The 27,857-nt window shown below is 41.0% G+C and overlaps 2 protein-coding genes across 3 annotated transcripts in view; one reads left to right on the top strand and one right to left on the bottom strand.

The window, feature by feature from the left end:
- The window catches only part of chlsn (cholesin), a 416,204-nt gene that overhangs the window by 337,620 nt on the left and 50,727 nt on the right, over window positions 1-27,857 (top strand). The window lies entirely within an intron of this gene.
- The window catches only part of gpr146 (G protein-coupled receptor 146), a 109,271-nt gene that overhangs the window by 71,253 nt on the left and 10,161 nt on the right, over window positions 1-27,857 (bottom strand). Inside the window, exon 3 of one of the 2 annotated variants that reach the window (XM_072559278.1) lies at window positions 23,795-23,924. The gene's annotated coding sequence lies outside the window, so the exon portion shown is untranslated. The remainder of the gene's footprint in view (window positions 1-23,794; window positions 23,925-27,857) is intronic. The other variant, XM_072559279.1, reaches the window with a different exon arrangement.

Below are 27,857 nucleotides of genomic sequence, written 5' to 3'. Positions count from 1 at the left end.
ATTTTCAGTTCTATGTTTTTTTTTCTGGTGAGCTTCTCCCACTCTGTGTCATAACCTCCATGTTCCAAATAAAAATTGTGCTTTTTTTTTGCTTACCTTGAGCTGAGGTCGCAGCCGGAGCAAGAATATTATCCTGCCATGAAGAAGTACCTTGTCTTAATGATTACTACATCCCAAAGGGGAAGGAAAAATAGGAACTTAAAGTCTGAACATTTAGACCACCATTGTATGGTATCTTGAGGCTGCAAGAATCCAAATTTCTTACTCAAAAGTGCTTTCTGGCTGAAGTTTGTATTTTTTTTGTAAAAGGAAGTCCATGACTCAATCTATTTCCAGTAATAGTATGAAAGTTTGAAGAGAGAATTTCATGCTCCACAGCATGGTTCAGATCAACAAGCAGCACTGATTTTTATGGAAAGATGTTTCCACTTAGAACACTATGAAAAATTTATGGAACCAAAACACAAATTTAGTGGAGATTACCTCCCCAACTATGCACTCCTCCCACCTCCCTCCACCCCCATCCCCAATAGTTGTTTTGGAACAAGTTTCGTTTTGATTTAATTTAGGATGTCCACTTGCACCATCACCTATCTGAATTCAATCATCTTTTATTTTTACATCTTAACTATCAATACTACTTTCTTGGTTAATGGCCGATGGCTGCACTAGAGTTAGAGAGAGTGGAAAGAGGGTGTGGGGTAAAGCTCAGACTGGGCATTCCATATTAATCTGTAGTCAATAAGGCCTTACCAGACCACAGAACTGCTCTCACATTACAGAGATGACTGGTGCTGGTTTAATCTGATGGTCACCATGCCTCAGGCAAGCAGAAGAGATTGAAAAGTAGAATCCTTTATGGTAACTTCAGCCGGTGTGCAGATTGAACATATTCTGTTGGCGTCACTCTGCATTGCAAACCAATCATATAGCCAACTGAGCTAAACTAACCCCTCTACAGTAATATCATCCCTGTGTCATGGCATCCTCATCAGCTGTGGCAGATTTTCAGTTTTCAGTTTTTTTTCTCCCTCTTTGTTACCCTGCTTTAATCATTTGCATCTCCTCAAGACTTATTTTTTTTCTTTATTTGTGCCATTATCATGCCCACTTTGCCTTGCATCCTTTTACTCATTGCCTGAACCATTATCTCTGTTATTCTGGATTAGTGGTGCTGGAAGAGCACAGCAGTTCAGGCAGCATCCAAGTAGCTTCGAAATCACCACTAATCCAGAATCTGGTTTCCAGCATATGCAGTCATTGTTTTTACCTCATTATCTCTGTTACCCTTGGATGATGTCTGACCTTCTTAGCAATTACAGCATTTTTTGGTTTCATTTTCTAACTTATGGTAGAGTGAATTGAATACAGGTCATTCTGATATAACGTGCATCTCGTGAGTGAGAATTCATTGTAACGCGACTGACGAATTGCGGACACTGTTTCTAAAAAGCAAACTTTTAAAACGTGCATTGGCTGAAACACGATTACATTGCCAACACTTTAAGTGCTGGTAGTAAAGCGCGATTTTTCTATAACATGGTGTTGTTAAGAATCCAACCATCACATTATAGAAGAACTACCCGTAGTTTATCTTCCATTGCATCCAGTCATTGTGCTGTTCAGTAGTCTGACTGGACTGAATAACTGGTTCAAGCCTGTGATTTACCCACCCAATACAATCCTGATCCGAGCAACTTGAGGAATCTTTGTAGTTTGAAATCAGAGAAAACAATGTTACTCAAGCACTTTAAAAGAATTGCAGTTAATCTTTTCATGAGCTCAGGATGTTCCAAAATCCTTTATAGACTGGAACTACATTTTCAAAGCATATCCATCATTGCCATATGAGAAACACAGCAACTATTTTGTGCAAAGCTAGCTCCCACAAACAGAAATGTGATAATGACGGGATAATCTGTTGGTTGATTGAGGGATAAATATTAACCTGGACACTGGGGAAGCTGACTGCTACTCTTCTAACTAATGGCAAGGGACATTTTCTAACCACCTAAAATGATAAGCAAGAACTCAGTTTAATGTCTTCTCTTAAAGACAGTATTTCTTGCAGTGCAGCAATCACTCAGTACCGCACTGGGAGTGTCAGCTTGGAGTCAATGTGGTAGCCTCTGATGTGGGAGTTGAATCCAAAACCTTCTGACTCAGAAGGGAGAGTGCTGCCAACTGTGCCATTGATGCAAACATTTAGCAATGTATCATCCCAAATGAAATCACAGTTCCACCTTCCCAACTTGATCAACCTCAGGACCCTACTCCCCAAAGCTGGAACTGATCGAATAAATGAATAAAACATTAGAATCTTGAACTGAATAATTCACAGATGGTGTAAGCTGGCTGCTGCTCTACGCTGTTCCAAATTCCTGTTGCAGTCAACACCAGCCTGGGCAAATCTTCTGAAAACACATGTTGTGTAAATGAAAATTGTTAGCTGAGAAACTTACCTACTCCAATGATTTTTGATGAATTCCTTTTGTTAAGTGTTATGTTGAACAAACTTCTTGCACCATTTGGCAGGCTAAATTCTGTTGGTCACAATAGCAGCTCCGGAGTAGATCAAGAAGATACTATTGCCTACTCTGGCACTTACTTAAACACAATTGATTCAATTTATATATGTGCAGGTAGAGTGCACTAATTTAGGTTTTACTTGAGCATTTATATGAGGGCTCTTGTGGCATTGTGGTAGTGCCCTACCTCCCAAGTGTTCCAAAGGAATGTAATAATATCTGAACACAGATTGATTAGATTATCATTGAGGATGTATAAAGAGATACGTGGGGGCAGGGGGTCCTATGGCACAGTGCCCAAGTCCCATCTGAAGATGTAATGGCCATGGAGCTGTGTGATAACATATCCAAAAAAGATTTTTAATAAATTTTCTAAAGAGACACTCGGTCACGCGGCATGAATATTTCTTAGACTATTTTAGTTGAAAGTTTGAATTGGTGACAACACAGGAGAAGGCCATTCAGCACTACTTACATTATATTGCAGCAGCTGGATGCATCATCTTACCGTGTAACTAACTTTTAATTTAAATTTATTCAGCTTCCTTCCACAATTTGAATTTTTTCACAATGTTTCTTTTAGGACTGTCATCTGGTTTAATTGATTAGTTTTTATCGTCATCGGTGGTCCCTCTTAGATGAAGGTGACTCTCCTTCACTCTCAGGGTGAGTCTGTAAGTGGCTGGACAGTCTGCTGCAGCTTTTACAGGCTCTGTTACACTTGGGACAGAAGGTGGTTGTGGGAAGGGGTGGGTGGTACATTGGTGTGGCAGTGCACTCCTTACACTGTTTTTGCCTGGCTTCTGCTTTTCCTGACGGCAAGTCCCAAAGTGATCGACATCTACCTGGATGCTGCTCCTCCACTTTGGATGGTTTTGGACCAGTGATTCCCAGGTGTCGGTGGGAATGCCACACTTCACCAGTGAGGCCTTGAGGGTATCACTGACGCGTTTCCTCTGTTCTCCTGGCGCTCACCTACTGTTTCAAAGCTGGGAATAGAGCACCAGCTTGGGGAGTCTCGTGTCAGTCATGCAGATGACATGTCCAGCCCACTGCAGTCGATCAAGGTGGTCAGTGCCTTGATGCTGGGGATGTTGGCCTATTCAAGGATGCTGGTGTTCGTGCGTCTTTCTTTCCAGTGGATTTGCAGATCTTACACAGGTAGCATTGGTGGTACAGCTGCAATGCATAGAGGAGACTGCAGTAGACAATCCATGTCTCAGAGCTGTATAGGAGGTTGGGAATCACCACAGCTCTGCAAACCATGAGCCTGATGTTGGACTTGATGTTGTTGTCCTCGAACACTGTTTTCCTCAGATGGCTGAAGGCTGTGGAAGCACACTGGAGGGAGTGCTGTATCTCTTCCTCAATACCTGCTTTGGTCGACAGGACATTCCCGAGGTATTGGAAGTGGCCATCATTCCCTAAGGCCTCCCCATGGACCTTGATGATCAGGAGCCAGGTTGATGGAGGATGTTCGTGTTGATGTCCAAAGTGAGACTCATGCTCTCATATGCCTTCATAAAGGTGCTGATGATAATCTACAATTCATCTCTGAGTTGGCACATACACAAGCATCATCTGTGTGTCATAGCTTGATGACACTGGTTGTACTGACTTTGATTTTGGCTAGAAGGTGGCAGATGTTGATAATTTCCCACTGGTTCTGTAGGTTTGCTCCACTCCAACATGGAGCTTGTTGGCAGTGAGGTAAAGCATTGCAGAGAGGTAGATTGAGAACAGCGTTGGAGTGATGACACAGCCCTCTTTGACACCAGTCTGAATGGGCAATGAGTCAGTTGTAAAGCCATTTGTCATTACCATGACTTCTATGTCGTCGTGACGCAGGCAAAGGATGGTGATAAACTTCATGGTGCAGCGAAAGCAGAGAAGGAGAAGGATCCTTCATAATGTTTCACAATTAACAGTGTTAAAGTTAAGTTTTAATGAGTTAATTCAAAGCATATAAAGAGGTACTTAGAGTCATAGAGATGTACAGCACGGAAACAGACCCTTCAGTCCAACTCATCATTGCTGACCAGATTTCCCAACCCAATCTCGTCCCACCTGCCAGCACCGGCCCATATCCCTCCAAACCCTTCCTATTCATATACCCATCCAGATGCCTTTTAAATATTGCAACTGTACCAGCCTCCACCACTTCCTCTGGCAGCTCATTCCATACACACGCACCACCCTCTGCGTGCATACGTTGCCTCTTAGGTCCCTTTTATATCTTTCCCCTTCCACCCCAAACCTATGACCTCTAGTTCTGGACTCCCCCACCCCTGGGAAAAGGCCTTGTCTATTTACCCTATCCATGCCCCTCATGATTTTGTAAACCTCTACAAGATCACACCTCAGCTTCTGACGCTCCAGGAAAAACAGCCCTAGCCTATTCAAACTTTCCCTATAGCTCGAATCCTCCAAGCCTGGCAACATCCTTGTAAATCTTTTCTGAACCCTTTCAAGTTTCACAACATCTTTCCGATAGGAAAGAGACCAGAATTGCACGCATAATTCCAAAAGTGGCCTAACCAAAGTCCTGTACAGCCACGACATGACCTCCCAACTCCTGTACTCAATACTCTGACCAATAAAGGAAAGCATATCAAACGCCTTCTTCACTATACTATCTACCTGCGACTCTACATTCAAGGAGCTATGAACCTGCACTCCAAGGCCTCTTTGTTCAGCAACACTCCCTAGGATCTTACCAATAAGTGTATAAGTCCTGTTAAGATTTGCTTTCCCAAAATGCAGCACCTCGCATTTATCTGAATTAAACTCCATCTGCCACTCCTCAGCCAATTGGCCCATCTGATCAAGATCCTGTTATAATCCGAGATAACCTTCTTTGCTGTTCACTACAAACTGTGTGTGTGGCTGAGTTAGGTGATGTATACCTACAGTGTTCCGCTCTATAAATAAGTACAAGAATAATTCAGGATTGACCCCAGTATTATCCTTCACCAATTTGCTTTTTAGATTGCAGCAACAACTCACGTAATCTAGTTTTTTTTTGTCTTAGCCTACAAACATAGTGCGTTAACCAGATAATCTGTTCTTGCTATGTTGAGGGGTAAATATTGAGTAGGACATTGGGCAGAATTCTTCCTGTTCTTTTTCAAAATCGTGCAGTTGGATATTTTACAAACCTCAGTGTTTAACTCTCATTTTAGTATGTTATCTGTATTTCAGAAACAGCATGTGTGACTGTGCAGTTTTCCGTCAGCATTGTACTGGAGTGTCAGTCTAGACTTTAATCTCAAACCTGTGGAGTGGGACTTAAAACCACAATGAGGTGAGAGATACCCACTGAATCACGGCTGACACAGAACAAAAACTTGAAGAAATTGATTTAAGTTAGCAATACTTTAAAGCATGGTAACAGCTGTAAGGCTTTTGTCACTGGCGCACACAGGTTTACAATGCGTTTAGGCTCAACCAATTCTGCCGTGCAGTTGTGAGAGGAGAGAGGTGATTGGGGACTGTTGGAAGGAATATTAGTGGTATAAAGGAATTCAAAAAAACATTATTTCAAACTTCATTCTTTGGACTTCTAAGCTCATTTACCCTATTGACCCAAGGTTATGAGAAGAGGTGGGCATTGAAGAAGGGAGCGGCTGGTGGAGGAGGGATATTATGTCCTGAGATCAAACATTGGAAAAAAATTAATAGATAATGAAAGAAAACAAAACAATTTGTTTATACTTTATAAGAAGTGATAATTGAAGACTTGATGCAAGAAGTAACCATTATTTATTGGAATTACACAGGAAGGAGAATTTTCATTTGGTTGGACTTGGTCATTATTCCAAAAAAGCATGTTAGAACTTGGGAAATCATAACCATATGGATGAGATTCAGTTGTAATCCATGTGTCTAGAATGTCTGATTCAAGCTTCAAAAATCCCATTTGGAATAGTGTTGCAATGTTGTTGCCAGCAGCAAGAACACAATATGTTTTTTAATGGCTGCGTCTCATAGGTTTTCTTGCTTCTGGTGTTTATCATAATAACAGTATGTTGGTATGTGCAGATCTTGGAAACCATTCAATACAGAATAAACAGGATAAAGCTGGGTTTGCCAACAAACCACGTTTGTTGATAGTTTTACAGTAACATTTTCAAACTGTTTCCCAATTCTGTTATTAGGTATCGAATGCAGAAATGATGACCCATGCCCTATGGCACTCTTGAAATCTTTTTTCATTTCCCAAATGGAAATTGGAGAGAAATTGCCCCTCGCACGTTGCATCCTCCTATCTGCAGTGAGGGATGAAGCCAGTGTAGTGTAGGAATCAATTTGAAGCTATTCTAGTTGCCCAACTTAGATTGGAGCTGCTGAGCAGATAGAGTCATAGTGGTGTACAGCATGAAAATAGACTCTTCGATTCAACTCATCCATGCCAACCAGATATCCTAAATTAATCTAGTCCTGTTTGCCAGCATTTGGCTCATATCCCTGTAAACCCTCCCTATTAATATATTTATCCAGATGCCTTTGAATGTTGTAATTGTACCAGCCTCCACCACTTCCTCTGGCAGCTCATTGCATACACGCACCACCCTCTGCGTGAAAAAGTTGTCCCTATTGTCCCTTTCAAATCTTTCCCATTTCACCTATGCCCTATTCTCTATAGCAAAGAGAGGGATTGCTGTTCAATATAAAAAAGACATTGACTGCTGCTCTCCATCCCAGGGAAAAGATCTTCTCTATTTACCCTATCCATGACTCTCATGATTTTATAAACCTCCAAAAGGTTGATTAAACGAATTTCTTGTAATGACAGATTATGGAGATGGTTTCTTGAAATAAAGTATTTAAAAAGTTAAAGAATGCACATGTTTTGCTATTACAATTTGTTTAATGATGAAACTTTATTTCCCATATTTAATTGTTGGTAAAGAAACTTAGTCCACGTTTCAAGGGAGTAAACCAGCAAATCAGTCAAGGGCAAGGTAGGCCTTTTACATCTTTTCAAACTCCTCTTTAGTATACCAGCTTACCCGGTTACTTTGATCAGCTTTATTCTTTTACTAACACTTTGTATCATTAGAGAAGCAAAAGGAGATCATTCGGCCCTTCATGCCTGCAACAGCTCTCTGAATGGTACTGAACGATGTGCTCATTCTCCCACTCTTTCCCTGTTACCCTGTACATTCTCCTTTTGAAAATAAGTCTTAATTCCTTTTTGAATGCTTTGACTGAACCTGGATTCACCACTCTCTGAGGCTGTGCAGTCCAGACCTTAAAAACTCACTCGTTGAGGGCATCACTTTTTTCTTTATTTTTCTTATTTCTGGTTTGAAACTGTGAACTTAAGTTGCGAATCCAGCTTTGAACTTTGAGCAGCGCCTTGTTTTAAAAAAGAGAACAAATTAATGTTTGCATAGGGGAACTGGCCTGGAAAGATAACTGCAGGTTAATTATTGTTCCAAGAACAGTGCTCAAGGACTGGCAGTTGGTTGGGTATTGTATAGGTTAATTAAGGGGAAGGCAAACACAGTGAATGTTATCAATAAGAAACCATTGATTGAAAATGGAGGAAGGGAAATAAATTGTGGCTGTAAAACCTGCTCGTTTTTTGAGGTATTCTGAGTGTTGGAATTAATTTCCTCGAATTTTAATAATAGTTACTGTTTTATAAGGTGTTGCATTCTTTTGCATTGTGAGGGGAAAAGATCAAAACAACAGCACTTTAAAAAAGGACGAAGACAGACAAAGGCAGTGACCATGTTGGAAGAGATTCAAATGGGAAAAGAAGCCTGCACAGCTATCTGACCCAGCAGTGAATCTGTACAGCCTCTGCTGTTTGGTTTTCAAGTATTTCTGGACATTGGAAGTTGTCTAAGAAAAATTAACAAACAGCAAAATTCACCACTGACCTTGGAGAAACTTGTGTGGGAGAGCTCTCAACAGGGGAGCAGCTAAGTGGCTTTTTAAAGTGTAACCTTATTGTGTATTTTGTAAAGCTACAATGGTGAGTAGAGTCGGTTCCTTTTTGATTAAGTGTTTTATTGAGTTCTGTCTCTCAATTAAACTTTAAAAATGTAAAAAGTAAATACTAAGTTAGCTTGGAGTAGTGTTTTTTAGAGCAGTAAAGCTGTGCTAGTTTCTGGATCTGTAGATTGTTAAGGTGCAAAGATGGCCTTTAATACAGTGATGTGTTCTTCCTGTCGGATGTGGGAGTTTCGGGAGCGTTTCCATGTTACTGATGATTATGTCTGCAGGAAGTGTGAATCTTCCAAGATCACATGGATTGGTTAGAGCGGCAATGAGAAATTTGCAGGAGTGAGGGAGTGTGATGGATGGCAGTTGTAGGAAGAAAGAAGAACTGCAGATACAGTCAAGTAGATCAGTTACCTGCAGGAAAGGTAGGAGAGGGAAGGTGGTCATGCTGGAAGCTCCTGTGGCTAACCCCATCTTAAAAAAGTATGCTGTTTTGGAAAATGTAGGGGGTGATGCACTCTGAGGAATATAGTACTGACAGGCAGGTTTCTGGTACCGAGATTGGCTCTAATGTAACGAGGGACACTTTAGGTTCCAAGTAATCGATTCTGTTGGGGGACTGTCTAGTCAGAAGTACGGACAGATGTCTCTGTGGCTGACAGCAAGAAATCAGTATGGTGTGTTGCCTCCCCAGTGCCAGGATCAAGGATATCCCTGAGAGGGTGTAGAGTATTCTCAAATGGGGAGAGACCAGCAGAAGGTCATTGTACACATTGGAACTAACGACACAGGAAGAGAAAAGGATGAGATTCTGAGGAGACAATATAGGAAGTTAGGCAAGAATTTGTAAAAGGAGATCCTTGGGGATATTAATCTCTGGATTACTCCTGGTGCCATGAGCTAGTGAGGGTAGGAATAGGAGGATAGAGCAGATGAATGCATAGTTGAGGATTTGGTGCAAGGGAGAAAGATTCACAATTTTGGATCATTGGAACCTCTTCTGAGGTAGAAGTGACCTGTATAAGAAGGACAGATTACACCGGAATTGGAAGCGGAGTAATATACTGGCAGGGAGATTTGCTGGAGCTGCTTAGATTTAAACTAGTAAGGTGGGAGGGTGGGACCCAGGGAGACAGTGAGGAAAGAGATCAGTCTGAGACTGGTACAGTTAGGAAAAGGAGCAAGTCAAACAGTCAGGGCAGGTAGGGACAAAGCAGCAAATGAGTTAGGACTGAGAAGTTAAAATGCATTTATTTCAATGCAAGAGATTTAACGGTAAAGCAGATGAACTCAGCACACGGTTAGGAACATGGGACTGGGATATCATAGCAATTACGGAGATGTGACTCAGGGATGGACAGCACTGGCAGCTCAATATTCCAGGGTATAGATGCTATTGGAAGGATAGAAAGGGAGGCAAGAGAATGGGGGAATGGCATTTTTGATTAGGGATAACATTACAGGACATTCCTGGGAATATGTTGAGGGAAGTTATTTGGATGGAACTGAGAAATAAGCAAGGGATGATCACTTATTGGGGTTGTACTATAGATATCCCCAATAGTCAGCGGGAAATTAAAAAATAAATTTGTAAGATGATCTCAGTTATCTGTAAGACTAATAGGGTGGTTATGGTGGGGGATTTTAGCTTTCCAGACATAGACTGGGACTGCCATAGTCTTAAGGGCTGAGATGGAAAGGAATTTGTTCAGTGTGTACAAGAAAATTTTCTGATACAGTATGTGGATTTACCGACTAGAGAAGGTGCAAAACCTGACTCACTCTTGGGAAAACAAGCAGGGCAGGTGACTTAGGAGTTAGTGGGGGAGCATGTTGGGGCCAGCAACCATAATTTGATTAGTTTTAAAATTGTGGCGGAAAAGGAGAGACCAGATTTAAACATTAAAGTTCTAAATTGGAAGAAGGCCAATTTTGATGGTATAACCTTTCCAAAGTTGACTGTGGGTGGGGTGGGGTGGGGTAATATTTGCAGTAATGGATGGCTGGAAAATGGAGAGCCTTCAAAAATGAGATAATGAGAGTCCAGAAGCAGTATATTCCTGTTGGGGTGAAGGGCAAGGCTGGTAGGTGTATGGAATGCTGGATGACAAGAGAAAGTGAGGTTTTGGTCAAGAAAAAGGAAACGTATGTCAGGTATAGACAGCAAAGATTTCGTGAATCTTTAGAAGAATGTAAATGCAGTGGGAGTATACTTAAGAGGGAGATCAGGAGGGCACAAAGTGGACATGAGATAGCTTTGGCATGTATGGTTAAGTAGAATCTAAAGGGATTTTATACATAGATTAAGGATGAAAGGGTAATTAGGGAGAGAATAAGCCCCCTCAAAGATCAGCAAGGCTGCCTATTTGTGGAACTACAGGAGATGGGGGAGATACTAAACAAGTATTTTGCATCAGTGTATTCTGTGGAGAAGGACATGGAATGTGGAGAAATAAATAGAGACATCTTGAAAAATGTCCATGTTACAGAGGAGGGGTGCTGGACTGCTCTTAAAACTCAAAAGTGGCCAAGTCCCTGGGACCTAATCAGGTGTCCCCTAGAGTTCTATGGGAAGCTAGGAAAGTGATTGTTGGTCCCCTTATTTATATCATCAATAGCCACAAGTGAGGTGCTGGAAGACTACAGGTAGAGTAGCGTAGTACCACTATTTAAAAAAGGTGGTAAGGACAAGCCAGGGAACTATAGACCGGTGAGCATGATATCGGTGGTGGGCACGTTGTTGGAGGGAATCCTGAGGGACAGGATTTACACTTATTTGGAAAGGCAAGGACTGATTAGGGATAAACAACATGGCTTTGTGTGTGAGAAATCATGTCTAACTTGATTTTAGGGTTTTGAAGAAGCAATAAAGAGGATTGATGAGGGCAGAGTGGTGGGCGTGATCTATGTGGACTTCAGTAGGGTGTTTGACAAGGTTCCCCATGGTGGACTGGTTAGCAAGGTTTGATCTCATGTAATAGAGGGAGAACTAGCCATTTGGATCCTGAACTGGCTCAAATGTAGAATATAGGGGGTTGTGATAGAGGGTTGCCTTTCAGCTTGGAGGCCTGTAACCAGTAGTGTGCCACAAGGATCAGTACTGGTTCCATCTATATAAGTTATTGGGATGTGACCAGAGAGTTTGCAGATGACACCCAAATTAAGGGTATACTGGACACTGAAAAAGGTTACCTTGGAGTACAGTGGGATCTTAATCAGATGAGCTGGTGGGTTGAGGAGTGGCAGATGGAATTTAATTCAGATAAATGTGAGGTGCTGCATTTGGAAATGCAAATCAGGGCACGACTTACCACTTAATGGTAAGGTCCTGGGGAATGTTACTGAACAAAGAGACCTTGGAGTGCAGGTGGATAGGATAGTGAAGAAGGTATTTGGTATGCTTGCCTTTATTGATCAGTGCATTGAGTATAGGAATTGGGAGATCCTGTTCCAGCTATACAGGATATTGGTTAGACCAGTTTTGGAATACTGTGTGGAAATCTGGTCTCCCTGCTATGGGAAGGATATTGTGAAACTTGAAAAGGTTCAGAAAAGATTTACAAGGATGTTATGATATGGAGATGCCGGTGTTGGACTGGGTGTACAAAGTTAAAAATCACACAACCTAGGTTATAGTCCAACAGGTTGAATTAGAAGTACTAGCTTTTGGGGCACTGCTCCATCAGTTGTCAACCACCTGATGAAGGAGCAGTGTTCCGAAAGCTAATGCTTCCAGTTAAACCTGTTGGACTATAACCTGGTTTGTGTGATTTTTAACTTTGTACAAGGATGTTGCCAGGGTTGGAAGGTTTGAGCTAAATGGGGATGCTGAATAGGTTGGGGCTGTTTTCCCTGGAGTGTCGGAGGCTGAGGTGTGATTATATAGAGGTTTAATCATGACGGGCACGGATAGAGTAAATAGACGAGATTTTTTGCCTGGGGTGGGGGAGGTCCAAAACCAGAGGGCATAGCTATAAGGTGAGAGAGGAAAGATTGAAAAGAGACCAAAGGGGTAACATTTTTTATGCAGAGGATAGTGGATGTATGGAATGAGCTGCCACAGGAAGTGTTAAAGGCTGGTACAATTACAGCATTTACAATGTATTTGGATGGATATATGAATCAGAAGGATTAGAGTGATATGGGCCAAAGGCTGGCAAATGGAATTAGATTTACCTAGGATATCTAGTCAGCATGGATGAGTTGGACCAAAGTGTCTGTTCTATGCTGTATATCTCTATGATTCTATATCTGGTTTTGAGTGGGCTTTTTGGACAGAAGGCCATATGCTTGGAAGTTGATGGACTAGGAAGCTGATTTTTGAATTGTAATCTGTCTTGTATTCTATTTGGTAACACATTGTTGAAATTCCTGCAAGATAGATTCCATGTACCTGTAATATAATGCACCATTCAAGAATTCGATAAATACCTGGTATTCATCGCTTGCCTGGTTATCGAACTGGCAAATTATAATTCCTTCATTTCTTTCCTAATTTATCCCTTAACTGTGTTTATCTGTCAATTTGCAAGACTTGGGCTTACAATCAAAGAAGATTGGGTTTAAATCACGGGCATTAATTAGATTACCTTGTTCTTTAGGTTTGCTCTGCTAAAGTTATAGTATTGATATATGTTTAGTGTCTGGTATTGGCTGTTTTTGGTCTGGCGAGGAATCATTGGGAAATTTTGAAGGTCATTAAATATTTTAATTTCACTATGTTGTGAACCCAGTGATAGTGAGTAAAAACATACTGCACAAAAAAAAGCTTTTTCATATATCGCTTTTGCTTCTTTTGCCAAGTATTTGAGATGTATACTCTTCCATTTTTGCTCTGTTCACGAGTGGGAATGCTATTCCCTTTCCTTTCTGACCAAACCCTTCATGAATTTGAATATTTCTGTCAACTCATTGCAGCCTCCTTTCCTCCAAGGAACACCTTCCTAACTTCTCCATTGCTTCTGAATGACTGATGACCCTCATTCCTTGACCCATTCTTCGCAACCTTTTCTGCATCCCCTCTAATGCCTTCAGATCCTTCCCAAAGTGAAAATCCAAACTAGACTCAATGTACCAGCTATGTATTTTCCTATCTGCTTCAATTAGGCCTGGTGTTCCCATAATTTCCACAGGGTATGTGTACACCAACATCACTTTTCAGGATGGAATTTCCTGGGTTTTGACTCCATGACAGGAAAAGAACACTAATGTCAGAATGGTGTGTGCTTATAGGGAACTGCTAGGTTTTGGTGTTGTGTCTCTCCTTGTTCTTCCAGATGGGTTTGGAAGTTGCTGTCAAAGGAGCCTGGGTGAATTGCTGCAGTAAAGGATTGTCGACCTGAGTTATTAACTCTCTCTTTGCACTGATTCTGTCTGACCTGCTGAGTACTTTCAGCATTTTCTATTGATATTTTTGACTTTCTGTTGCAGCCACAATATTTAAGCAGCCAGTCTAGTTACATTTATGGTGAATAGTAACCACTAGAATACTGAAAGTGGGAGTATAACCAATTGTAACGCCACAAGCTCACAGTCAGCTGTGAGGCGAGCTAATGCCTCACCCAGCCCCTTCCTCTTGCCGCTCCCTTGATTCTTTTAGCTGAGGATCCTGGGGCCAAAAAAAAGAGCAGGTCAGAAGCTAGGAATACACCAAGTAATTTACCTTCTGATTTCCCAAAGCCTGCCCATTACCTATAAGTCTAAAGTCAGGAGTATGATGGAATACTCCCTACTTGCCTGGATGTGTACACCGATGCCACTCACCAATATTTTGCCAACACACCCTCCCACAGGTTCCAATGTCACCATCCCCACCCCCCAGAACCCTGTGGGGAACACTACCCCTGCTCATGACTCCACCCCAATTTCCCCTACCACCACACCCACTCCAGTTACAGGCTCCGCCCCCACTCCCAGCTCCACACCTACACCAGGTCCTAGCTCCCAGCCCTGCTGGGTTTTCACCATCTCCTCAGACCTCCCTCTCACTGAGGACGAACAATCTGTTCTCAGCAAAGGCCTTACCTTTATCCCCCTCTGTCCAGGCATCAATGAATTTAATACACGTCATGATGTTGAACACTTCTTCCGCCGTCTCCAAGCTTACTTTTTCAATCAGGACTCCCGCCCACCTCCCGAGGACTCCTTCGCCCATATCCAACACACTCCATCCACCTGGATACCCCGCCTATTACCTGCCCTCAATCTCTTCATTTCCAACTGCTGCCGAGACATTAACCACCTCAACCTGTCCACCCCCCTCCCCCACTCCAACCTCTCACTCTCACAACGCGCATTCCTCCACTCCCTCTGCTCCAACCCCAACCTCACCATCAAGCCGGTGGATAAAGAGGGTGCAGTGGTAGTTTGGTGCACTGACCTCTAGGCCTACCTTCTTTCGAGCAGAGAAGGTTGAGAGGGGACCTGATTGTGGTGTGTAAGATTATGAGGGACATGGATAGAACAGATAGAAATCAGCTGTTCCCCTGAGTTGAAGGGTCAAAAATAATAAGAGGACATAATTTGGAGATGAAAAGTGGGAAGTTTAGAGGAGATTTGAGGAAAACTGTTTTCTCCTAGAGAGTAATAGGGATCTGGAATGTACTCCTTGGGAGGCAGGAAACCTCACAACCTTTAAAAAGTACATGGATGAGCATTTGAAATGTTGTAACATTCAAGACTATGGGCTGAGTGCTTGAAAGTGAGACTAGTGTAGATTTAGAGTAGCTTTGCTGGTGTAGACTTGATGGGCCAAAAGGCCTCTTCTGTTCCATATGTTTCTATGATTTTGCCTGAATATTGTTATGGTTTTACTGCTATGGACATGGGCTGCTTTTGTATCTGAGGTGTTACAAAGGGAGGTGAACATTATACAATCTTCAGTTCTCACCTTATCATAGAATCATGGAATCCCTACAGTGTGGAAGCAGGCCATTTGGCCCATCGCGACCACACTGACCCTCCAAGAGCATACCACCGCCCCCCCCATCCTATCTGTGCATTCCCCATGGCTATTCCACCTAACCTGCCCACCCTGGACACAATAGGTAATTTACCATGGCCAAACCACATAACCTGGACATCTTTGAACAGTGGACGGAAACCAGAGCACCTCGAGGAAACTGGTCAGGGGAAGGTCATTGATGAAGCAGTGAAATTGATGGATCTAAGATGTTGTCCTGTATGTTTTCTCTAGTAGTATTGTCTCCAACTGTTTCTACTGATTTCTGTTAAGTGTGTTCCCCTTAATAATTTTGTTCAAAAGTAGTGCTGATCATTGCACTCTGAGAACTGACTTTAGTGTTGGTAAAGTGAATCAGTGTTAGTAGATAAAGGTGTTTCATGGATTCAGAAGTACATGTCTGAGTTAATTCAGCTTTCTCGGTGATTGGACTAGGTTCTATTCTGTGCCAGTTTCTTTGACTACATTAATGCTATTATTACTTTTAGTGATTAGTATTGATAGCCATGGGACTACTTGATTGTCATAAAACTTGATCTGTTTCACTAATGTCCTCCAGGGGAGGATTTCTGCTGTCCTTACTTGGTGTGGCCTATGTGTGATGCCAGATCTAAATGGTTGAGATTGACTTTACATTGCCCACTGAAGTGACCTAGCAATCCTTCTCAGTTGTAATTGATGATTGCTGAAAATAATCTTGTTGGTACCTACCACGTGTGGTCTACCACAGTTCTGGAAAGGTAGCTCATCTGATCCTTTACAAGCTAAGTAAACACTGTTCTTTAAAAAAAACTTTATGTCTGCCTTGCTGGCATAAATTTCTCCATTCTTTGCTTCAGATGTTCTCATCATGAATCATTAGCCAGCCCCCAGCTTCCACTGATATTACTCTGAAATCAGCTATCAGAGAATTGCAAAGTAGATAGAGGGGCCATTGTCTGACCTCTGTGATTGCTGCTTCTCCTTTTTTGTGGAGAGATGTTGGGCGAGAGTCAGAAACTGAGTTCACAGGCTCAGATCGCAAATACAAGCTTGGCTTCAGGCCTGTACATAAAGCATTTGATCAACCTGCCCATCTGCTACACCATTGTAGAGTAAAACCAGCACTTTTTGAAAGAAACTTTTCTGTGAAACATGAATGGATATTTACTATTTCAGTAACATATAGTTAACCCTGAGGGGAAAAATAGTTGCACTTCTTTAAAGTGAAAAATTCATTGTACCCCTGCTATTATACAAATGCAGAGAGATTCCTTTCCATCATCATTTGTAATTAAGTTCATCATGAAATCCCCACAGATTGCAATTTGCAATATGTGGCATAGAATCCATTCTTTGTTTTGTCCCGAAGAAAGATTTCTGACTTTGTTGTTCATTGCACCGTAATTGAAACCAGTCTGAGTTCTTCAAACTTCCACTATGTGCCTGCAAAACATCTTGTGTGCAAGGCTAAAGTGAAAACTGGGTATTCTCTGAAAACCGAGTGCAACAGTAAAATCAGTGACATATAGGAGCAGGGGATTTTCTGGAGAGTTGAGCATCTAGTTAGTTTGAATTTATTCAGAGTTCTCATTGCCAGTATAAAATTATCAGCGACAATCATAATGGCTAGACTGGATTGATGCCCTGAAAGCGTTTAGGCAGAGAACAATCTGGTACTAGCTACCATCTGCAATGTGGCAGAATGAAATTCCACATTGTCGAAAAGGTGACTCCTATAAACTGCTGGAGAAAGAATTTGATGATTGACACATCCATTGATTAGCAGCTGGCTTGACAACTCAGCAGTTTCTTAGATTGGGGAAATAATCAGATGGGACTTGAAGAGAAAGGAAAAAATAAGTTTTAAAAAGGGACAAAACAAATGTAAAATGTTTAACTTTTAACTATAAATTTGTAATTTACTCTTTAACACAATTGTATTTCCTATCTTAGACAGCTTTATTACCCCTTTCAGCTGCTCCCAATATGTCTACAGCACAATGACAACAAGGTAAATTAAACCAAACCTTCATTTCAGAAGTAACTGATATATCCAGCTATTAGTGGTCAGTTTAGGGAATTATATTCAGCCTCAAATTCTGTGGGTTTGTATGAAGTAAATGTTTAAGATCTGAGCAGCCCTTCATTCCCCAACTGCACCAATGTGAAATTGCTCATTTTGGTAGAGAATACTAAAGAATAGTATTATTTAAATGGAGAAAATTTGCAGAAAGCTGCAACACAAAAGGGACTCGGGAGTAAAAGAAAACAACTGAAAGAACTGTGGATGCTGTAAATCAGAGACAAAGTTAGAAATTGCTGGAAAAGCTGAGCAGATCTGGCAGCATCTCTGAAGAGAAGTCAGAGTTAGCATGTCGCATTGGGTGACTGAGGAAAGGTCACTGGACCCGAAATGCTAACTCTGATTGCTTTCAACAGTTGCTGCCTGACCTGCTGAGCTTTTACAGCAATTTCAGTTTTTGTCAGGGACTTGTTGGTGGGTACATGGAGACAGTGCGCTGCCAACGATGGTAGTAGAGTCAGATACATTAGAACATTTAAGCAACTCTTGGATGGGCACATGGATAATATTAAAGTGAACGGTATATAGGTTTGTTTGATCTTTGGTTCCGAGCATAAGAGGTACAGTTAGTAAGTTTGCAGATGACACCAAAATTGGAGGTGTAGTGGATAGCGAAGAGGGTTACCTTAGATTACAACAGGATCTGGACCAGATGGGCCAATGGGCTGAGAAGTGGAAAATAGAGTTTAATTCAGATAAATGTGAGGTGCTGCATTTTGGGAAAGCAAATCTTAGCAGGATTTATACACTTAATGGTAAGGTCCTAGGCAGTGTTGCTGAACAAAGAAACCTTGAAGTGCAGGTTCATAGCTCCTTGAAAGTGGAGTCGCAGGTGGATAGGATAGTGAAGAAGGCGTTTGGTGTGCTTTCTTTTATTGGTCAGAGTATTGAGTACAGGAGTCGGGAGGTCATGTTGCGGCTGTACAGGACAATTGGTTAGGCCACTGTTGGAATATTGCGTGCAATTCTGATCTCCTTCCTATCGGAAAGATGTTGTGAAACTTGAAAGGGTTCAGAAAAGATTTACGAGGATGTTGCCAGGGTTGGAGGATTTGAGCTATAGGGAGAGGTTGAACAGGCTGGGGCTGTTTTCCCTGGAGCGTCGGAGGCTGAGGCGTGACCTTATAGAGGTTTACAAAATTATGAGGCATGGATAGGGTAAATAGGCAAAGTCTTTTCCCTGGGGTAGGGGAGTCCAGAACTAGAGGGCATAGGTTTAGGGTGAGAGGGGAAGATATAAAAGGGACCGAAGGGGCAACTTTTTCAAGCAGACGGTGGTACGTGTATGGAATGAGCTGCCAGAGGATGTGGTGGAGGCTGGTACAATTGCAACATTTAAAAGGCACTTGGATGGGTATATGAATAGGAAGGGTTTAGAGGGATATGGGCCGGGTGCTGGCAGGTGGCACTAGATTGGGTTGGGATAGCTGGTCGGCATGGACGGGTTGGACTGAAGGGTCTGTTTCCATGCAATACATCTCTAGACTCTAATTGCTTGCTATATATTACGTATTTGGGAGGTATAAGAATTATGTCTAAATAATAATACAATTAATGGTAAGGTCCTGGGGAGTGTTGCTGAACAAAGAGACCTTGGAGTGCAGATTCATAGTTTCTTGAAACTGGAGTCCAGATCAATAAATAGTGAAGAAGGCATTTAGTATGCTTGGCTTTATTGGTTAGTGCATTGAATAAAGGAACTGGGAGGTCATGTTGTGGCTGTGCAGGACATTCATTAGGCCACTTTTGGAATACTGCGTTTAATTGTAGTCTCCCTGCAAAAAGAAGGATGCTGTGAAACTTGAAAGGGTTCAGAAAAGATTTGCAAGGATGTTGTCAAGTTGGAAGATTTTAACTGAATAGGCTGGAACATCGGAGGCTGAGGGGTGACTTTCTGGAGGTTTGGGGCGTGGGTAGGTTGAATAGTCATGATCTTTCCCTGTTGTGGGTGGTGGGGTGCAAAACTAGTGGGCATAGTTTTAAGATGAGACAGGGAAGATTCAAAAGGGACCAAAGAGCAACCTTTTCACAGAGAGGATAGTGTATGTATGGAATGAGCTGCCAGAGGAAGTGGTGGAAGCTGGTACAATTACAACATTTAAAAAGGATCTGGATGGGATATGAATAGGAAGGGTTCTGAGGGATAGGGCCAAGTGCTGGCCACGGGAGTAGATTAATTTAGGATATCTGGTCAGCATGGACAAGTTGGGCTGAAGGGTCTGTACACCTCTATGACTCTATAATTCCTATAAGTTACACCATTATATCATAGATATTCTGTCTGATGCCCTGGCCAGTACTGCCATCTCAGTAGACACACTGCTGCTTGTGGAAGTTTGCTGTTCTCAAATGCACTGCTGTGTTTTTTATGTTGCATTTGTGACTATACTTCAAAGGTATTTTATCAGCTGTCAAGCACATTGGGACAACTTAATCTCATAAATGGTGCTATATAAATTCAGACTCTTTAGTTCCTTGATGAATTTTTTAATGTGTCCCAGTGGTGTCCACCAAACCCCATACTTGCTGTGAGTTGAATCAACTATAAACAGGCAACCGTCTGCTTGATCGTTAATAGCCCATATTGGGATGACTTTGACAGGAAAATTCAATCACTCTGCAGAGCGCTGGACCTTGAAGTTCTGAGATATTATTTATTTCCGTGTCTTTCATGGAGTATTTAGTGAAAGAATTACACAGGTTTTGAGGTGCACTTCTGTCTTCATGTGCTGATGGGACTGTGCACACATAGAATCATACAGTATAGAAGAAGGTTATTTGGCCCATCATATCTGTGCTGGTTTGTTGTAAAAACACGCACTCTCCGAACTCCCCACTGGCCCTGAAGCAAGACACAACTCTGAAAATTGGATTTGGGTGAAAATATCTTTTTCCAGTTCACCAGTTAATTTGGACAAGTTCAGAGAGTGGGCAAGGGAGTGGCAAATGGAAAACATTGTGAGAAAGTGTGAGGTCATATATTTTGATAGGAAGATTCAGAGATCTGAAGTGCAAAAAGACTTGGGGGTTCTAGTCCAGGATTCTCTCAAGGTAAACTTGCAGGTTGAGTCAGGAGTCAATGAGAATGAAATATTTTGAGAGGACTTGAATAAAAAAGAGGCTTTATAATGATTAGATTAAATTAGATTCCCTACAGTGTGGAAACAGGCCCTTTGGCCCAACAAGTCCACAATGACCCTCCTCTGGTCAGACCACATTTTGAGTATTGTGTGCTGTTTTGGCCCCCATATTTAAGAAAGGATGTACTGGCCGTGGTACGTATTCAGAGGAGGTCTCAGGAATGAAAAGCTTCATGTTTGAGGAATCTGGGTATATACTCAGAGTTTAGAAGGATGGGGGCAGGGAGGTGGGGTTGGAGGGAATCTGATTGATTCTACAGAATACTGAATGGTCTGGACAGAGTAGATATTGGGAAGATGTTCCCATTGGTAGGACAGACTAGGACCTGAGGGCATAGCCTTAGACTAAATGGAAGACTTTTTAGAATGGAGATAAGGAGAAACGTCTTCAGCCAGAGAGTGGTGAATCTGTGAAATTCATTGCCATAGAGGACCAGGTCATTGAATATATTTAAAACTGAGATAGATAGGTTCTTGACTATCAAGGGATTAAGGGATATGGAGAGAAAGTGAGAGAACTGGGTTGAGAAACTTATCAGCCATGATTGACTGGCGCAGCAGACTCGATGGGCTGAATGACCTAATTTCTGCTCCCTATGCTTTATGGTCTTAATTCATTAGTTCTTGAGTTTCAGAGTAGTGGTGACAACTTGCCAATTTTAAGTGTTCGTGTGTAAAGATTTATTTTAAGTTGTTCAAAAATGTTGCAAGTGTTGCTTCCTGTATCTTCTCTTGGTTTGACAGTTGAGGAACCTTTGTCTGTAAGACTCCTTGGAAGCAGCAAAAAAAGCTTAGAGACAGCTCACTGCTTGGAAGGAATGACCATTCTCACAAGCACTGGAACAAAAATTGTTCAAGGGCAATTTCCAGATCCCATTTTAAAAAAAATACGTTTAGATGCCGGATAAAATTGTCAGATGTTAGCAATTGCATTGTAAATGTAGATTACAATCAGGTGGAAACAAATGCATGTTATATCATAATTCAGAGAAATAGTGAGATTATTTGTGGTGGTGACTGGGTATTGTCATTGTGACCAGTTTCCTTTCTTTCACAATAGCATTTGTGACCATACCATGTACAGAAATCTCAGTCCACAGTTCCACTTTCCTGTAAATGATTCACTTTAAAAAAAATACAATCAGAAGTTGTGCCCTTTTAAAGTCACGCAATCAACCTCCTCTTATGAGCTCATTCATTTCTGATAAAACTCCTGAATTCTTTCTCCTTCCTCTTTAACTTGGCCATGTTGTTACTCTGTGCCACCAATTCCCTGGGAGGAAGGATTTGACTTTGCCGTTGTACCGTAACTCTTTTGATAGCTGGTGCAAGGCCAGGGAAGTGTATTTTGGTTCTGTTCCCACAATTTTCTCTTTCTCACTTTACATTGACATCCTAACCTTGACCAAGAACTTGCTACCCATGATTGCAAACTTTCCTTATCCTTTGTACTGTGATACTGGAATGGAACACACACCCAATACCAATAGCTATTCTGTTTAAAGCCTTTTGAAAGTTGTCAGACCTCTGCCTTGACATGAGAGCATGAGTCCTGCTGTACTGGCCACCTGTCAAACTCGCCAGCGTTTGGAATAATTGAGCTATCAGGTGGGGCACTTTTCTATCCTACTTCCATATCTGATGTTCTGGTAAAAGCCATTCTGACACAATTGGTTCAACACAGCTGACCTGGTAATGTTGTCACCCCTGAGTCAGGAATTTACAGATTCAAGTCCCACTTCAGAGTGAGGAACACAAATAACTAAACTGTTACAACATTGAGGGAATGCAGTCTTGCCAGTGATGTGGTCTTTTGGATGTGATGTTTAACCAACACTCCACCTACCCTGATAAATGTAAAAGATCATGGTACTATTTTGAAGAACAGAGAAGTCCTCCTTACTATCCTGTAAATATTTATCCCTCAACCAATATCGTTCACAAAGATTATCAGGCCATTATCAAGTTTTGTTTCTGGGAACTTGCTATGTGTCGATTGGTTCCCACATTTCCTACGTTACAACAGCAGTTTCACTTCAAATAATTCATTGGCTGTAAAGCACTTGTCGAGCCTCTAATTTTGAAAGGTGCTATATTAATCCAAATTCTTTCTTTAAAATTTGTCTTTCACTTTGGCTTTTTCTTATTCTACCAGGACACCATTGGCAATTTTACCTACACCAATTACCACAAAAAGTTTGTTTATTTCATTATTATTTAAATGGTGAGTAAAACGGGTTAAGATTTCCATACAATTATTTCTGTACCAATTCCAATTTTGAAATCAGTGCAGAGCAAATTTAAATGATCTGGTATATCTTTATGTGAGAACTACATTCAATTGCCATATTTTGTTCGCAAACGAAATCCAGTTCACTTTGCAATAAGCATGCCAAGATTTAAGTGCTTCAGGGCAGTCTGCACACAGCGACAAATTTATACAGAAGATTGTCACACATTTAACAATACTAGTTCTGTATTGAACATTGCATTCATCCAATTCAGGCCTCATCCATGTCTGCAATTTTCCTTGCTTCAATTGACGGCCATGCTTCAGCTGTCTCAGCCCTAAAGCTCTGGAATTCTCTCCCTACACTTTCCCACCTCATACTCTCTCTCTTCCTTTAAGATGCACATTTTTGATCATGTTTTTGATCATCTGCTGCGATATGTCCTTATGTGGCTTAATATCAATTTTCTGTTTGATTATGCTCCTTTAACATGCTTTGGTATAATATATGAATGCAAGTTGTTGAATGAATGCAACTGTCTACATCTGAAATAACAACTTGGAGAGCATCTGAGCAAAGGTATCACAAATTCCAGCAGCTAAGTTAATTACATCAAAACAAGTGAGGTGATGCCTGTATTTGTGCACAATGATATCTGCTGACTATGTGTTTCATCTCAGTTGCATAGTGATTCATGTTGATACTTGTTACAAAATTACGCACACGATTATGCAATCGACTCCATCATTTCTTTTGATTGATGCTGCAAGAGAAACTGAAATGAAACTAGACTCCCACCGAAACATGCTCTGAATAATTTATACAATGATTACATTTCAAAATGTTTTTAACAGCAAAACTCTGGAATCAAATCAGTTCATATACTGTAGGGCAGGTTTCCATGCTCAACTCACCTGGGCTATGGCTTGTACCAGTTGCCCAATGTGAAGCTGCAGTTCTCACCTTGGGGTACCAACCCACTGGGAATGTCTGGAATCTCCAATGGATGAAGATTAATCTCCTGGTCACTAGTGTAAACAAAACCTAGGAGAAAAATCAGAGTGGCAATCAAACAATTATTTTCCAAAAACTGTTTGAATGCTTACATTTTACCATTTATTCATAACATTAAAGCTATTGAAGAGGTTGTTTTACTGGCACTAGGTTTGTGATGAAACCTCCAGGAATAATTCCAAGCAGAGTTGGCAACCCTGTTTTCTTCAATAGATGCTTCTGAACCAACAGAACTGTCTGGAGTTCATTGGTTTACTGGCAAGGTCCTCTCAGCAGAGATGTTCAAATAGAGACTGATTATAGAGCTGGATTCTGAGGTTCATTAATGAAAAAAAAGGGCTAGTCTTGAAGATTTATTCCAAGAAAGGATTCCACTTAAGTGCTCCAAATTGAGAAATGTTTGGAATAAAACATTGTTTTACCTTGTAGCTGTAAAACATCATGTGGCACACATTTCATTTGTTGCAAAGGAGCACCCAACTACTGAACAGGTGATTCTGCAAAAGCATGCTCTGAGATTACTGTTAACTCAGAGTTACTTTTTTTTTATGAAATGCAGCATTTACAGAACTCTGTGGTGTTTTGGATTTATCTCATTAAGATTCTGACAGTGTTCCGAGAGGGTCATGAATGTGGCACTGTTTTGAGTCTGGCTGGAATGGTGAAGCAGCGTTTTCCAAAACTAGTTAGATTCTGGAAAGTTTCCATCTGACTGGAAAGTAGCAAATATAAACCCTTTCTTCGAGAATGGAGGTAAAAACCTTGAAGTCAGTTAGCTTGACATCAATCATGAGGAAGGTGTTAGAATTGGTCATTAATGAGGCTACAGATGCGTACAGTACTTTTAAAAAAAAGTAATTGGGAAGAGTCAGCATAGTTTTGTGAAAGGGAAATCACATTTAATCAATTTATTGAAGTTTTTTGAAGAGTAACATGCACTGTGGAGGAGGAGCATATTGGCATACCATGTACTTAGATTTCCAGAAAACATTGTTCAAACCACTGTTAAAACTAATAAGCAAAAGATTTACAGAAAATTGGAAACACGATAATACATGCTTTGAAGATTTTTCTTCCACTTTGCTGGTAGTGGGTTGAAGAGATTAATCTTTAATTCCTGGAGATTTCAGGATAATCCTGGAGGGTTGGCAACCCAGACCAGTGTTGTGCAGGTACCTAGCTACTAGGCTTGCTACCTGCTGCTCTTAATGTGATCATTAGAGGGCACGGTGGTGGTGATGGTGGCGGGGTTTACTGTTGAAACAATTAAATCTCATCTGATGGAATGAATTGTGTTGTCCACCTTGATCATGAAACGCCTGCCCTCAGTGTGATACTTGCTCTTGAGACTACTCTGAAATACTTTGCCTTTAATGAATTGGACAAAAACCAGTGCTATGCAATATATAAAATTGTAAATGAACTTCCCCTTCAAAATGAAGAAAAGGCTGATACATTTAGTGTTGATTTAGTTTTCATTCAGTAGCTGGGTGACTTTGAGAATCTGGAATGCATACTGAGAAAATCCTGCTTTAATATTGTGACTTCAAATGGAATTTTAATAAGCTATTTTGTTTTACCTTACTATATGCCATTACATAAAGACAGAGGGGAAGTCATACTGCAAAGCCAGTTAGAGGAAGGAAATCATCTTGGCTGATACATGGTGTAGCAGAGCAGACTGTTTTCTGCACAAGAGTGTGTCTGTTTTACTGAACTCGATGGCACAGTGCAATTAACAGTTGTTTTTACACATGATAGCCCAACTCTTTCCTCCGATTTATTTTTGTAGCCCAGAGTACATCACTGATGGAATTTTTCCAAGGAAAATATTCCAGTCTATCCTTGGAGACACATTCCATGTGCTGGGTTATGAACATTCAGTTGCTTATGATGCTTTTTTTGCAAATTTGCTTGGTGACATTTTATCAGCTGTCACTATGTAAAATTGCACCAGCAAAGAAACAATGCAATCGACTAATTACTAAAAGATTTTGTAACAATTCAGCTGTGCCCCCATTCTCACCTAATTGCTCACTGGAGGCTGGCAAGGTCTGACCATCTGGAGCCTGAATTTCTTCATGGTTGATGGTCACTTTGCTCAATAGTTAGTAAGCACTTTATTCCGTATTGCCTGCTTTTAAACTTCTCATCAATTTGAAAATCATCTTTGCTCCTCCCTTCCTCTCTCTCTTACTATAACCCTCAGAGTTCATTGCACTCCTCCATTCTGATGTCTTGTGCAATCTTCATTTTCAACAGTCTGCTTTTAGTGACTAGGCCCAAAGTTGTGGAACTCCTCCCCCCGCCCCAAATTTCGATACCTTGTGTACTTTTTAAACCCTCCTTGTTTGACCAAGTCTTTGATCTATTAGTTCTTTTGTGGCCTGGTGTCACATTGACTGATAATACTCCTGTGAAGTATCTTGGAATGTTTTCTTAAGTTAAAGATGTTATATAAACACAGGTTGCTATTGTGCTGAAACAGGGCTACAAATGTTTCCATCTTCCTTCCTTAATCTAAAAAGAAGCTTTGAATTTGTGGATTCTGAATGGTCATCTAACATTGTTCCACTGTAAACTAAACAGAAAGTTTTGTGAAATCATATTTTCAGTTTTGGAGGAGGCCATTCAGTCTCATTCTGACTCATTAACTCATTAACTGTTTGCTTGCAAGTTTGCTCATGATTTTAACTTTTCTTTCCCCCTAAATGTTTTATGCTTGTCCTCATCCCTTTTAAAAGCTGTTTCTGGATTTCCCCCCCTCCACCATAGTTCCTAGTCAGATGTTCCATGCTTTAAAATCCCACAGCTGAAGACAACATCTTAACTTCATGTAATTGGTGAAATATTTGATGCTGGCCCACTGAACAGTGGAAACAAGATTCTTTTCAGCTTATAAAGAAAGCACTTGCAGTTCTATCGCACTTTTCATAATCTTGGGATGTGCTAAAGCTCTTTACTTCAAAACATATTTCATTAATTTATATAATATTTCTTGTGCTGTGGCAAGACAGCTTATAACTTCAATGCCCAATCAAACTCCCTTTTAACCTTCTGTAATGAAAAGAACCTGAGTCTCTTCATAACCAAGGTCTCTTGTGCCTTTTTATTTATTGATGGAGTTGTTTATTCTCAGGTTAAAATGCTGACACATTAAAACTGGCAGTGATGAAAAACTCTAGAAGGATATTTCATATCAAATCACCTGGATGAATAACGGCACAGAAATAGGCCATTTAACCATTTGCACCTGTTCTGCTGTTCAACTAGATGGTGACTGACCTGTGCTTTCATCACATCCATCCATCACAATTCCGTAACCCTGATGTAAATCCCTCAATCTCAGTTTTGAAATGTTCAACTTTTATTCATTCATGGGATGTGGGCATTGTTGACTGGGCTGGAATTTATGCTCATTTCCAGTTGTCCAATGGCCATTAAATGTCAACCACATCATTATGGATCTGGAGTCATCTATAGGCCAGACCAGGTAAAACTGGAGATTTCCTTCCATAAAGGACATTAGTGAACCAGATGGTTTTTTGTGACTTTCAACAGCGGTTATACAGTCATCATTAGGCTTGCTTTTTATTCCAGATTTGTAATTAATTCAAATTTCATCACCTGCTATGATGCAATTCTAACCCATAGCCAGAACTTGGGGTTCTGGATTACTAAATCAGTGACATTGTTACCACAGTTCTGCCTCCCTGTAATTACCCCCTATCTCAGCAGCTTCTTAGGTAAGGATGATCTTCGATATTTCCATGTCCTTCGTGTAAAGAAGTACTTCCTTACATCTTCCACAAATGGCCTAGCTCCTCATTTGGAGGTTTCGTTCCTTTGTTCGCTCTCCATTAGAGGATATCAGGTAGATGGAGATAGATTATTAGCTCCTGCAATCAAATCAAGCATTTCAATTGTCTCATCCCTTAAATCTTCAATATTCAGAGGAATATA

This window comes from Chiloscyllium punctatum, chromosome 40 (assembly GCF_047496795.1).
Source record: "Chiloscyllium punctatum isolate Juve2018m chromosome 40, sChiPun1.3, whole genome shotgun sequence".
Classification (NCBI taxonomy): domain Eukaryota; kingdom Metazoa; phylum Chordata; class Chondrichthyes; order Orectolobiformes; family Hemiscylliidae; genus Chiloscyllium; species Chiloscyllium punctatum.
The sequence above is the reverse complement of the archived record's forward strand: the minus strand, read 5'-3'. Positions and strand labels throughout refer to the sequence as shown.